This window comes from Pararge aegeria, chromosome 5, assembly GCF_905163445.1.
Source record: "Pararge aegeria chromosome 5, ilParAegt1.1, whole genome shotgun sequence".
NCBI classification, from domain to species: domain Eukaryota; kingdom Metazoa; phylum Arthropoda; class Insecta; order Lepidoptera; family Nymphalidae; genus Pararge; species Pararge aegeria.
In genome coordinates, this window is record NC_053184.1 from 11,809,927 (window position 1) to 11,821,872 (window position 11,946).

The window sequence follows — 11,946 nt, forward strand, 5'->3', positions numbered from 1 at the left end:
AATTACTAAATATTAGCCAAACCTATATCTATATTACTGCTTTATACATTCGGAAAATACTAAATACAGACATACATTCTAAAATAACGTTTACAAAAAAAATTTTTGTAAACGTTTTGAAGGAGCGCACATTTATAATAAACTGCCATCTGATATAAAAGAAGCTAAATCTACGTTTATTTTTAAGAAAAAATTTAAATTCTACTTGATAAATAATATGTCAGTATAAGTCGTTTCCAGTAAACGATGATCTTTGTTTAAGTAGTATGTTTTTGCTAAGTAATATTTGTGAAACTACCCGATTGTACGAACATTTTCTTTTAGCTGCATTCAGTTATGCTTTATAGATTTATATGTACCTTCTATAGTGGCACACACCACAACATGTTTTATTTTTAGGTTTAATGTTTTCTCAACTAAGCGAATTATTTGTAATTCTTTTGAGAAATAAAGATCTTAAACCACTATAGCTAACCCATAGTGAATTGCAAAAATTAAAAACTACCCACTCCATTTAAAGTTAGAGTAAGTAAATTCTCTTTATAACAAGATTTCAGTATCAGGGTTGTTCAATTCTAGAACTCTCGCCGGGTTTACCTCTACACAGGAGACAGGTGTCTCGCGGCGCGCCGCAATAAATAGGTATTCACGAAACCGGGCCGTTTGACTGCGGTGGCGCCGGAAGGCGTACTCGATTTGTCGCCATCAATGAGATTGTCGCTGCTTTCAGCATTTGGTAAGTGGCTCTTATATTCTATTTTATTTTCCTTATACTTCTTTATACATATCTGATTGATATATATTTATGTAATAGGTGCGTTCCTAATGAGGGCTATTTTAACTTGAGTTTCAAGATTGGACAGCCCGAGAGTTAAAATAACTAATTTCGTACAGTTGCCCACAAGATGTTGTCTACAGCTGATTTTATCGACCATAAATGTGATGGTCGCTGCTTTGGCATATGTCCGAATTTAATAAGTGGCTCTTATATTCTATTTCATTTTGCTTAATTTTTGTATACTTGCAAAATAGTTATTTATGCATCTGTTACTTAATAAGGGCTATTTTGTGCTCCGGTATCAAAACAGGACAGCACGCGAGCTAATATGACTAATTATATGCAGTTGTTTACAAGAATATATCGACCAGGAAAATCCATTATTTATATGAAATAAAACTCATGTGTTTGTGTGTGTCAAAGTCAAAAATATCTTTATTCAAGTAGGCCCACAGGTGGCACTTTTGATGCGTACATAAGTATTACACGGTAGTGAGATGATGGCGATAGCCACATTCGTAAACTTAAAACTAAAGCTACGAGGGTTCCAAACGCGTCCCGGTCTAAGAAGAAGCCCACAACAAACTTAGCCGGGTGTTTTTTTTTTTTTTTGTTATCGCCATCTCACAATGTCATTTTAAATTATTAGAAGAGCAACCTGGTTAGAGCAATAATTTACACCCAAGCTTTTTTATCGTTTACGTAGTCCTTTATACTATAATAGGACTTTTCTATAAGCTTACGTTTAATACAAACTTTGAACTTTTTAAGAGACATCTCCAAGATGTCAATTGGTAGTTTATTGTAGAATTGTAGAATTGTGTGTGTGTGTGTGTGCATGGTGAAATCTAAATATGTTGCATAGTTTTTAATTGTTATTGCATTGGGTAATTTTTATTTATGTTAGGTGGAGTATTATCTATCTCTTGGTGACGAAGACATATTTGTATATTAACCCATAAACTTATGATTAGAACATAAGTAGTGAAGTGAGTACTCACTAGGTACGCTCTACACGCGAATGGTGCATTCAGGAAAACCGCGCTGATATATAACAATTAAATTATAATACAGGGACACATTCTCAAGAAGATTAAAATGACTATTATTTATAATATAAAGCATAACGTTAGTTTCCCCATGCACCGCTAAATATCCTCATCCCGCACGCTCGCAGCGTCGCAGCCGTAGTATTTTCTCATAGACGCCAACGAGATTGAACGGGAGTAAGGCGATCATAACTCACACTTAAACAGAGCCCGAGGTGTAATCTCGGCGCGGATACGCAATAATCCCAACCGTCCATTCTATCAACTAAGCCTTATACTTTTGTACCATTATTCTCTATTTCCCCTTACGACCAGATATGACTGTTACTAAGATCTACAGCGGGCAATCTTACAAAATTATTACTGCTGTAATGAGGTTCTTTTATTTCTACTATTTCATCCATACATACTGTAGGTACTAACATAAACTATAAAGTGCGTTGGTAACTCACAACAAATAATATTTTTGCAGTTTAACCTGTTAAGGGTACGGTAGTCAGAATTCAATCGGTTTCAAGGAGCCACGGCTGAACAGCTCAACATTTTGAATTAAAAATAGGCAGAAGACTTTAGGGTCAGAGTCACTCAGCTGACGATGGACAGAGCTTTGCTTTAAATAACCCTGCGCTATCTAATCAGGAATGAATAGATTCATAAAAGAACCAGAGTTACTAACATAGCTCAACGTTACTGACGTAGCTGTTGTGTCAATAGGCAGGACATATAGTTTTATTTATTTATTTAACTCTTTATTTGGACGCCACTATGAAGTAAGGAATCTAAAAAAAACAAAAGAAATACAAAGACAGAAGTAGAATAGAAATGGCGGCCTTATCGCTTAGTAGCGATCTCTGCCAGGCAACCTTTGGATTAGGACAAGATGAGCGAGAGCGGATAGGGGGTTAAAATTATTATAAACCTACATTTGGCTAAATACAAGTACATAGACAAAATTGCACAAATAAGAATAATATAATAAATAAATATAAAATAATAAACTAATATATACTCAATCATACATAAATACTTAAGAACATATAGATAGTAATAATATACATAAACAAGGTACTAAAAGTCGTCATTATTGAGCAAGATAATATGCTTTCACCGCGTTTTTAAATGTTACAAGCGATTTTGCCTCACGTATATTTAGTGGGAGCGCATTCCACAATTCGATAGCTTGCACTGTAAACGAGAGTTTATAGAACTTCGTCTTGTGGAAAGGCATGTGAAGTGTCAGCATACGACATGGTCTTAATTCAGCAGGCAATCCTACAAGTATGTAGGTGTTTTAGGATTAAATAACACACAGTACATAAGTGAAAGGACATGCATATCTCGGCGAAATTCAGATACGTGGTCATATTTGTGTAGGCCAAATATGAACCGAATAGAAAGATTTTGGAGACGCTCAAGTTTGTTCAGCTGGTTCTCAGTCAAATTAAGATAGCTTGCGTCCGCATAGTCAAGAATAGATAGAATGCTTATATATAAAGATAGCTTGAGAATCAAAGGATGTTGGGTATGTAAGGTGCTGAAATTTTAACAGAGAACAGGGAATGGACGCTATCAAACGAGTAGTAGGATGTAGCTAGATGAAAACGGCACAGTACCCTGGAATTTGGAACTCCCTATAAAATACCTATGTCCAACAGGGGATGCCCAATGGTAGACATGAGGATGATAATGATTTTATTCTCGTGTGATAAAACACTACAACCTATGCTCAACACTGTGCTCCGTTAATCAAGGTCCTATACTTATAGATTGGGCTGCATCATCGGTAAGCTGCAGCGAAAACAAGCAGCTTTTAAATTAATATATCCGTACTTACGATAAAACTTATGCCACCACATCATAAAAAACCTGATGATGCTTAAAATTTCAAGGGGTGTTTGTATTCTCTCTGGGGAGTGCTGTGTTCGTAGAATACCTCTAGGCCATGGCGGAAAGCTTAGCCTCAGTACAAACAGGCCACCAGCCTTCAATAACTATTTAATCTTCAATTTAGTACAAAGCTGTCAACGTGAGCGGTAAAAAGTAGGCTAATACCTACGCTTTGTTTTTAGAAAACTTCGTGCACGAAAAATATCTCACGTTGCAAGCAGTAATTGCCTTCACTTCATAAAGTTGACGGCAGGAAGGACTAATTCAAAGAAGAGTGAATTGCAAAAGCAACATTAAGCCGTGTAAGCTCCTCAGTCAATTTACCGTGTCAAGAACTTCCGTTTAAAAGTTTTCGCTTAGACACGGGTAAGGCACATTTACATATTATTGAATTTTTATACGATGGCCTAATCGATTCTGATATAGGCTACTCCATTTTGTTGTAACAAAAGTGCTTCATGTTTGAGATGTAAATTGATAAATAGGATTATGCGTTACTTTTTAGCTGAGTTTTTATTAAATACGTGTTATGAGCTCAAACTACATTTCTCTGTCATTCATTAAATCAGTATTATTTAAGCATGAATGAATTTTAAAAGTCCCTTAAATAAGGATTACAAAGAAAGAAAAAAGTCAATAATCCCTACAAATATTGTAAAAGTCAATGTAAGTTTGTTTGTTACGCTTTCACGCAAAAACTAAAAAACCGAGCCTCATGAAACTTTGTACCTACACATATTTTTGGAAGTGTTAGAAGTAATATAGGATACTTTTTATCCCGACATTAAGCTCGGTTCCTTTGGGAGTGAAGATGAAAGTGATTGACGATTTTACACCATAACTCCGTCAACTTCGTCATTATATCCGATTTAAATAATTATTCTTGTACTATAGAGATTATAATATGTGTTTAATTTTGTCCAAACTTTGTGTAGATCTGAATGTGGTTGGAGATAGATGACAGAACTCCTCAGCGGACAGAAGCAAACCCCTCATTTAAGGCTTAGCTATACTGATTTTTTTTTTTGTAGAACTACAACTAAATTGAACGCCACATCGAAAAACAAAATGAAACGCAGACGAATTCGCGGGCAACAGCTAGTGATATAATAAAACAAATTTTAGCGACTATAGTAAGCCTCCTGAGGTATAAAACATGTACTTACAAAACATACAAACTTACAAATGTAATTCATATCGGCAAACATGGCCGGTACTGGGTTGATATGATGATGATGAGTTGTACTCGAAGTTGACCAATGGTGATTCTAAGTGCCAAACTAAAGAAGGCAATGGCGGACGAACGGCTAATAACAATGACGCAGTAAAATACAATTGTAGGCTTTGTATTTTGTCTCATTCTAGTGTCAACTTTATTCGTTGATTTGTTCGTTCTTTATTTAGTTGCAACACAATATAGCTAAAAATATATGAGCATAAAAATAACGGGAATGCTTAACATTATAACTTAGTGCTGCAAGTTGTCAAAAACCGGTGCCTTGTCAACTATACGGTCAACCATCCTACCAAGTCACAAAATTTCAGAACACTCCGCAAATACTTTTATATTGCTTTATTACGTTTAGTATTACAGGTCCGTGCTCAAAACCGAATCGTGTTACTGCGGCTAGATGCAATCCAGGCAACTAACTGCACATTCAATTTAGATTCGTGCATAATGCATAGAGCGGTAAGCACGAGGCAGGGAACAATTGCCGTATCTAATTACGCATTATGCTTTGCCATGTAGACAGGCGCGTCTACCGATGATGAATATTAGATCACGAACCAGCCTACAATGCTAGTCGATGTAGCTGCCGATGCTCTGTAGGTAATTGCGGTGCTCGATGGTGTCAGTGCGAGTAATGTATATGAAACACGGCACAATTGAAATCTGTACCTTTACAATTAGATTAAACACAATGCTAGGGCATTAAGATGGTCGTGTATTTAGATGGATGTGGAAGGTGATGTTTTTATGTATGATTCTGTCCCGTCTGACTGACACACAGTTCAACCGACTGAACGAAAGTATTTGAAATTCTGAAAGAATATTTTATAGAGGTGTTTTAAATTTCTAACACTTAAACAGGGAAGATAGTTTCTATGGAAGTCTGACGTTTTTGAAGTTATCTACCCATGAATCTAAAGTAATCTAAATATACGGAGTGAAAGTCATCATTTTCATTATTTAAAATAATTTTTAAGTTATATCAACGTTATAATAAACACACAGGTTTTAAAACACCGACCTTATAGATTAAATAGGGCATAGAAGTTTACTGACAAAACGAGGAAAAGCGGACTTCAAAGAAAGAGGTGGTGAGATATTTTCCATCAGAGATGTGGACCGGACTGGATGCGAAAGGCTCGCGACAGAAAGCTTTGAGACTTGGGGAAGGCCTACGCCGTAGAGGCGACTTAAACGTAAATGTTTTATAAAATAAGTGTGTAAGTTGAATATTGTAAAATTGTGACAAGTTGCTAGAATCCACAAGTTTGCCAATAAAATCCGTAAGGCGTATTAGAAGGAATAATCGTTCAAAGGGTATGCATGTGTCAAAAAGCCCTCAATTTTAACAGAATTATAAAGATAAAGAACTAGACTCTAAAATCACAGTTGTCAGGTGAATGATAAGTAATTATAAATTCAAAAATTCTTATTAATATAAAATATTTAATATTTTAATATTTTAATATTTTATTAAAAAAAATAAAAACCGCCGTTTAAAAAAAAAAGGAGCGTAAATGGAAAATTTTCTATGCCAGTTCAGATTATTGCCTTCTTTACTTTTTTATGGTAAGTACGTTTTCTTATTTACGAAAAAGCACGCAAAAATAATTTCTAATAAAAATCGCCATTTTCTCAAGTAAGGAGGAAAAGATTTTGCCACTACAAGTACATGAACTTCGGTTAACTTTGGGCGATCATTGAGTAGACTCTCACCAGCGCGGCGTTGAGCCGAAACTGTCGTATTTCCTCATAAGGGAGGGGAAAATACCTCCATAACTCACGGTTACTCGGCTCCCTAGTGTGTTGTAAAGATGCCCTTAACACTAGTCTTCATTTTCACTGGATATAGTGTATTTGTTAAGCATTACACTTTTACTGCACTTAAGAGTCCGGTTTTTTAGGCGCAAGGTGATAACGTCACTTGCGTCACTTTTGCATTTTTTCTTGTATGCAAGTGACGTTTGATAAAGATCACGAGATTTACACCTGTCGCAAACCTGTTCTGAGATACGTAATCACTCTGCGGGTTTGCCTACCATTAATTTTTACCTAGAGATTTTAGTTTTTCAGTTATGTGAGTTTTGTCAATGTTCACGTTTTGTCAATTATATAACTATATATAAGAACGACCGAGAACGATGTTCGGCCAAGCGATTAAGCGTTCCGGTACGAGGGCGCGAAACCAATTAGTGTTTGGGTTTCTTAATTTAACATTACTCTAATACCCAAACAGGTTAGCCCAATACTATCTCAGACTGCATAACCACTGAGATTTCAGTAAAGGACTAATTAGTATAATAAAATAAACGAGTTTTTTCAGAAAATATAAATAAACTATCTCAGGCTTGCTATCTCAGGCGCTTAGGTTGCCTTTAAAAGATCACTTTTAGTGATAAGGCCTCCTTTGCACCCGAGCACTAAGTACTATTACTGTTTTGCTTGTATTTTAAAGTTTTTCTATTCTATTCTATTCTATCTATTAAAACTTAAAAAGCCATACATTATCTTATTCAAACCGTTAGTCATTTTACACAAAATATATTTTTGTATAAATATACTAAGGTTACTAACTATCCCGCCGAACTTCGTATCGCGGATCCATGTTTTTTTTATGAATGTTATATTTTAATACTTATTATCCTATTCCGGTCTAAGAGAAATCAAATTGGTCCAGCCGTTCTTGAGTTATAAATGGTGTAACTAACACAACTTTCTTTTATAAATATAGATATGTTTGAATATTATTTAGGTAATATAATAATAATAAATATAGTAGGTAATATCAGATAGCATGATATTGAAGGGTTCATGTGTTTATTCATACATGCCGTACATTGTCGCGGAGTGATGGTGATAATTATACCTCCAAGAACGACGACTGGGTCGAGGGTCAACGATCGAGGATGGAACCCTACAATGATAACAGCAAATCACTTTCAATCATTAAGTACCTAAGTTCTATAATGTGAACCATTATGTACCTAGTACAGTAGCAAATAAAAGTCGGTTATGTATTTTTTTACTTTTATAATAAATAGATATAGTAATATTTTACTCATCCTCCAAATAGAAGTACCTGCCTACTCATACTACAGAACGCTATTAAATATGTTGACCCCTACAACATTAGTTAGATAATAAGAAATAATCGTCCACTTAAATATACTAAGTTAATTTATTAAAAGAATTTTCATTAGATAATGGCTTTTCAGAACAATTATTTAAACAAGCAGACAGACAATTTTCTTTCATTTTACGCTGTTGTATATATTATAATAGGACGGGAATTTGTTTTATTATACAAAGTGAACTAAACTATCATGGGCCAAGAAAATCATTCTGCCAGCAATGAAAAAAAATCGAAACATTTTATAAATTTTTGGAAGGGGTTAAATAAAGTTCCTGGCTTTTTGCATCAATGTATATAAAATTCTTCATTCGTTTCAAATCAAACTTACACTAGATTATTATTATTGAAATATAACTTATATAGGTACTTACTTTATTAATGATTTTCTATTCAGTTTCAATGAAATTAGAAAACCTTTTATCTTAAAAATATGCCTTTTAAAATACTTATCGCAATCTTCGACCTATTTTTTTTTCCGTATGCTGTTTTTTTATTTTATTATAACTTTAAATAAAAAAAAACAGCATTGATTGCAACTTCACCTACTGGTAAATGGCATATGCAATGGGAGGTATGGCAGTTTTAGTACTCTAGCCTCGTACCAGACCAGATTTAAGGAACTCCAGAAATTATTAATTCCCAAACAGCCCCTGCCGGGGATCGAACCGAAGCACTCACCGCTGCGCGATGGAGGTCGTCAAAAAAGTTGTACATTTCTGACTTAGTACCGTGCATATAAACTGACAGTTTTACATTTCTAGGTGATTGATTTAAGAGTGAAAATAAAAATTTAGCAGTAAAATGGCGCAGATCGTACAAATAGGTACGTTGGCTCACGTGGTGTGGGTGCCTAATCGCCCTTCTCTCTATTCCTCACTATTTAGCAGGTGCCACTTTTCCCACGTTCCCCCCGCTAAAGGTTATTGGGCCTTCTTTCACGCTTTTTATTGCCTGAACCCAGTTTGAACTCAATTATTTTTATGGCCGGGCAAATTGCTATTTTGTTGCTTCATCACGATTATTAAGACGGAATTAGTTCAAGGATTGATAGTATTTGCTTTCGTAGCTTACAATGCTGTTTTGTTATTATAATTATGGGAATGATGACTTATGTAAATATAATGTGTCTGTGATTAATTACCAATCTATTTCGCACAGTGATCGTATATTTTATTTTACTTAGGGCAGTTAATTGTCTTCTAATATTCGTAACACTTATAAATACATTTAAAATTTAAACACTGATTTTCAGATTTGAAAAAAATATCTTATTCATTAATTTGTGGTGGCAGCCATCTTTGATTAGAAATTTTTAATAGGCAAGCCCTTTCTTTTGGTATCAACATTAAAGTACTTTATGTATATTTTTTTAGCTTTTAGTACATTATATTTTTTAATTGAAGTTTTTAACTAGAAGTCCTCGATATAATTTTATGAATTAAAATATATTATATCTTCAGACACGTTAACCTTGCAATGCTTCATATGTCAATAGCAGTGTGAGATAGGTTATGAGAACTTATATATACCTAATAGGTACTTTGTGGCTTCTGGCCAAAATTCGGAAACTCGATAAGTAAGTTTTATTTTTATTATAATTCGTAACTGTCCCGTACCTACAGAATGTTAAAATTCAGATGATGACGGCATAAAATATCAGTGCGTTATTATTGTTGAATTAAGATAGTAACTACACAAGATGTCATATATAAATATTTAGCAATAATTATTTGCATGCAGCTTACACTGATAACTAGCTAAATGAAAAAAAAACGAATGGAAATAATATGCAACCCTTTCATGAAAATGTAAATTTAAAAAGCATATCTTAAGCGTTATTTTGAGTTCTAATTTCGTAGAAGTAAAATATCTCGTTTTTGCAGGGTAAAAACCAGGCACGTAGAAGTGTATGACTCCATCTAAAAAGTGAATACCTAATTAATTTCAAAGAAGCACTTTTCTCTCGGAGTGCTGTTTTATAAAGATAAATTCCACATGGTTTCGGCGCTAGAAAAGCCATTACTCCCGGACATGTAAAAAGAACATAAAAATTTAAAAATGTTTGCTACGTTACTCTTTGATATTGAGCTCTTTGGTGTCAGGGCAGAATCATATTGCACACTCAAAAATACTCTTTTGATTGTAATTTTCCTAACAAACCGGACGGGTTTGTTTCAGCATTTCAAAATAGATAGAAAGTCTTTATTGTACATACAGAAAATAAAACAAATTGAACAAAACAAAAGGTAAATTAATATATATGCGCAAACGCGGCCTTATCGCTTGAAGCGATCTCCTCCAGACAACCTTTGGTTGATGAAGCATGTTTAGTACGGAAAACGGGATAGTGCAATATTCAATTTAAAAATAAATAATTGATATACGTTACATACTAATACTAACTAATATACAGATACTATCTACTTTATCTAAATACCAATTTTCGTGAATATATTTCTAAAGCATTTTTAAAAATGAAGGACTTCAATGCACACTTTCATTCCCTATTACATACGTTTTGGAGGTAGTACCTTTTTTTTAAATAACTGTGTAACACGTGTCAGGGGTAAAAAAAAAAAACATAGTACAACTCTAAGATGTTTAAAGAATATTTTTATAGTTATAGAAGTAAGATAAATATAGATAAACTTTTGGTTAGATTAGGTACCTAAAGCTAAAATAGTTAATTTCGCTACCGTTTGAGAAATAATACATTACCACCTACCAGGAAAGTTCGTGTGGCTCGAATGGTCGGAGTTGGACAGTTCCACCGACATTAGGAAGCTTTATGTCTTTGCCAAATGGAGTACGTGACTTCAATATCTCAATTAGATAGTTAATAGCAACTGTAATCACAAAACGAACTTCTTATTGCTATATAATCATCTTTGGAAACTTTAAAAGGAATTCAACGTTCAATGGACTGACAAATTATTTGATGACAATGACGATGATGCTGTTCCCCTATTGCAAAAAAATAAGTGAGTCTGTTTGTTTGATACCTAATTTCGGTTCAACTGCTTCACCGATTTTGATGAAATTTTGTACAAAGATAGCTGGCGTCCTGAAAAAGGATATAGGACACCTTTAACTATGGAAAATATCAAAGTTTTCGCATGACCTTCCTGACAGCCCCTGTGTGTGTATGTGTGAGAGTTATGGTCTAATAAGTGGGTGATCGCGGATTCCATCCCTGCAATTTTTTTAATATTTATAAGCCTTAATTTCTTATTTTTCTGGTTGCCCGGTATCCGTTTTGTTTGGCCGTTGCTATTTGCTACAATAGCAACAATAACGCTACGTCAAGCGATATAAGTATCACTTTTAGAGTTATGGCCTGATAATAATGCCCAGGTTGACCCGTTACCTTCTTCTTCTGCTTCATTATTTGCCATCGGGTGAGATTGCACTTAAAGGGTAAATTTTAGTGGAATAAAAAATTTAAAATAATCCAAACAATCGGGGGGTAATCGTTTACTTCTATTTATTTAAAATATATCTGGTATAATAATTATAATAAAAAATTCTTTACTGCACACACAAAAACAAAATACAAAGAAACACATTTACAAAAATTAAAAAAAAAAACTAGTTTAGGTGTGCAAAGGCGGTCTTATCGCTAAAGCGATCCCTCCCAGACAACCTTTGGCGATAGTAGTTTTTGTAAGGAACGGGTTGGTGCGGCAATAAAAATTTCTACCTACATAAAAATATTGCAAACTAAACTACATACATGTTATAAATTCTAATACTAAACATATAATTATAATATATAATATATATATTGTATTTTAATAAAAAGCTTTTCCTGTTTTCAGAAGTTCGTTATGGGAAAGTATTACAAAAAAAAATCTAAATGAATTTATTT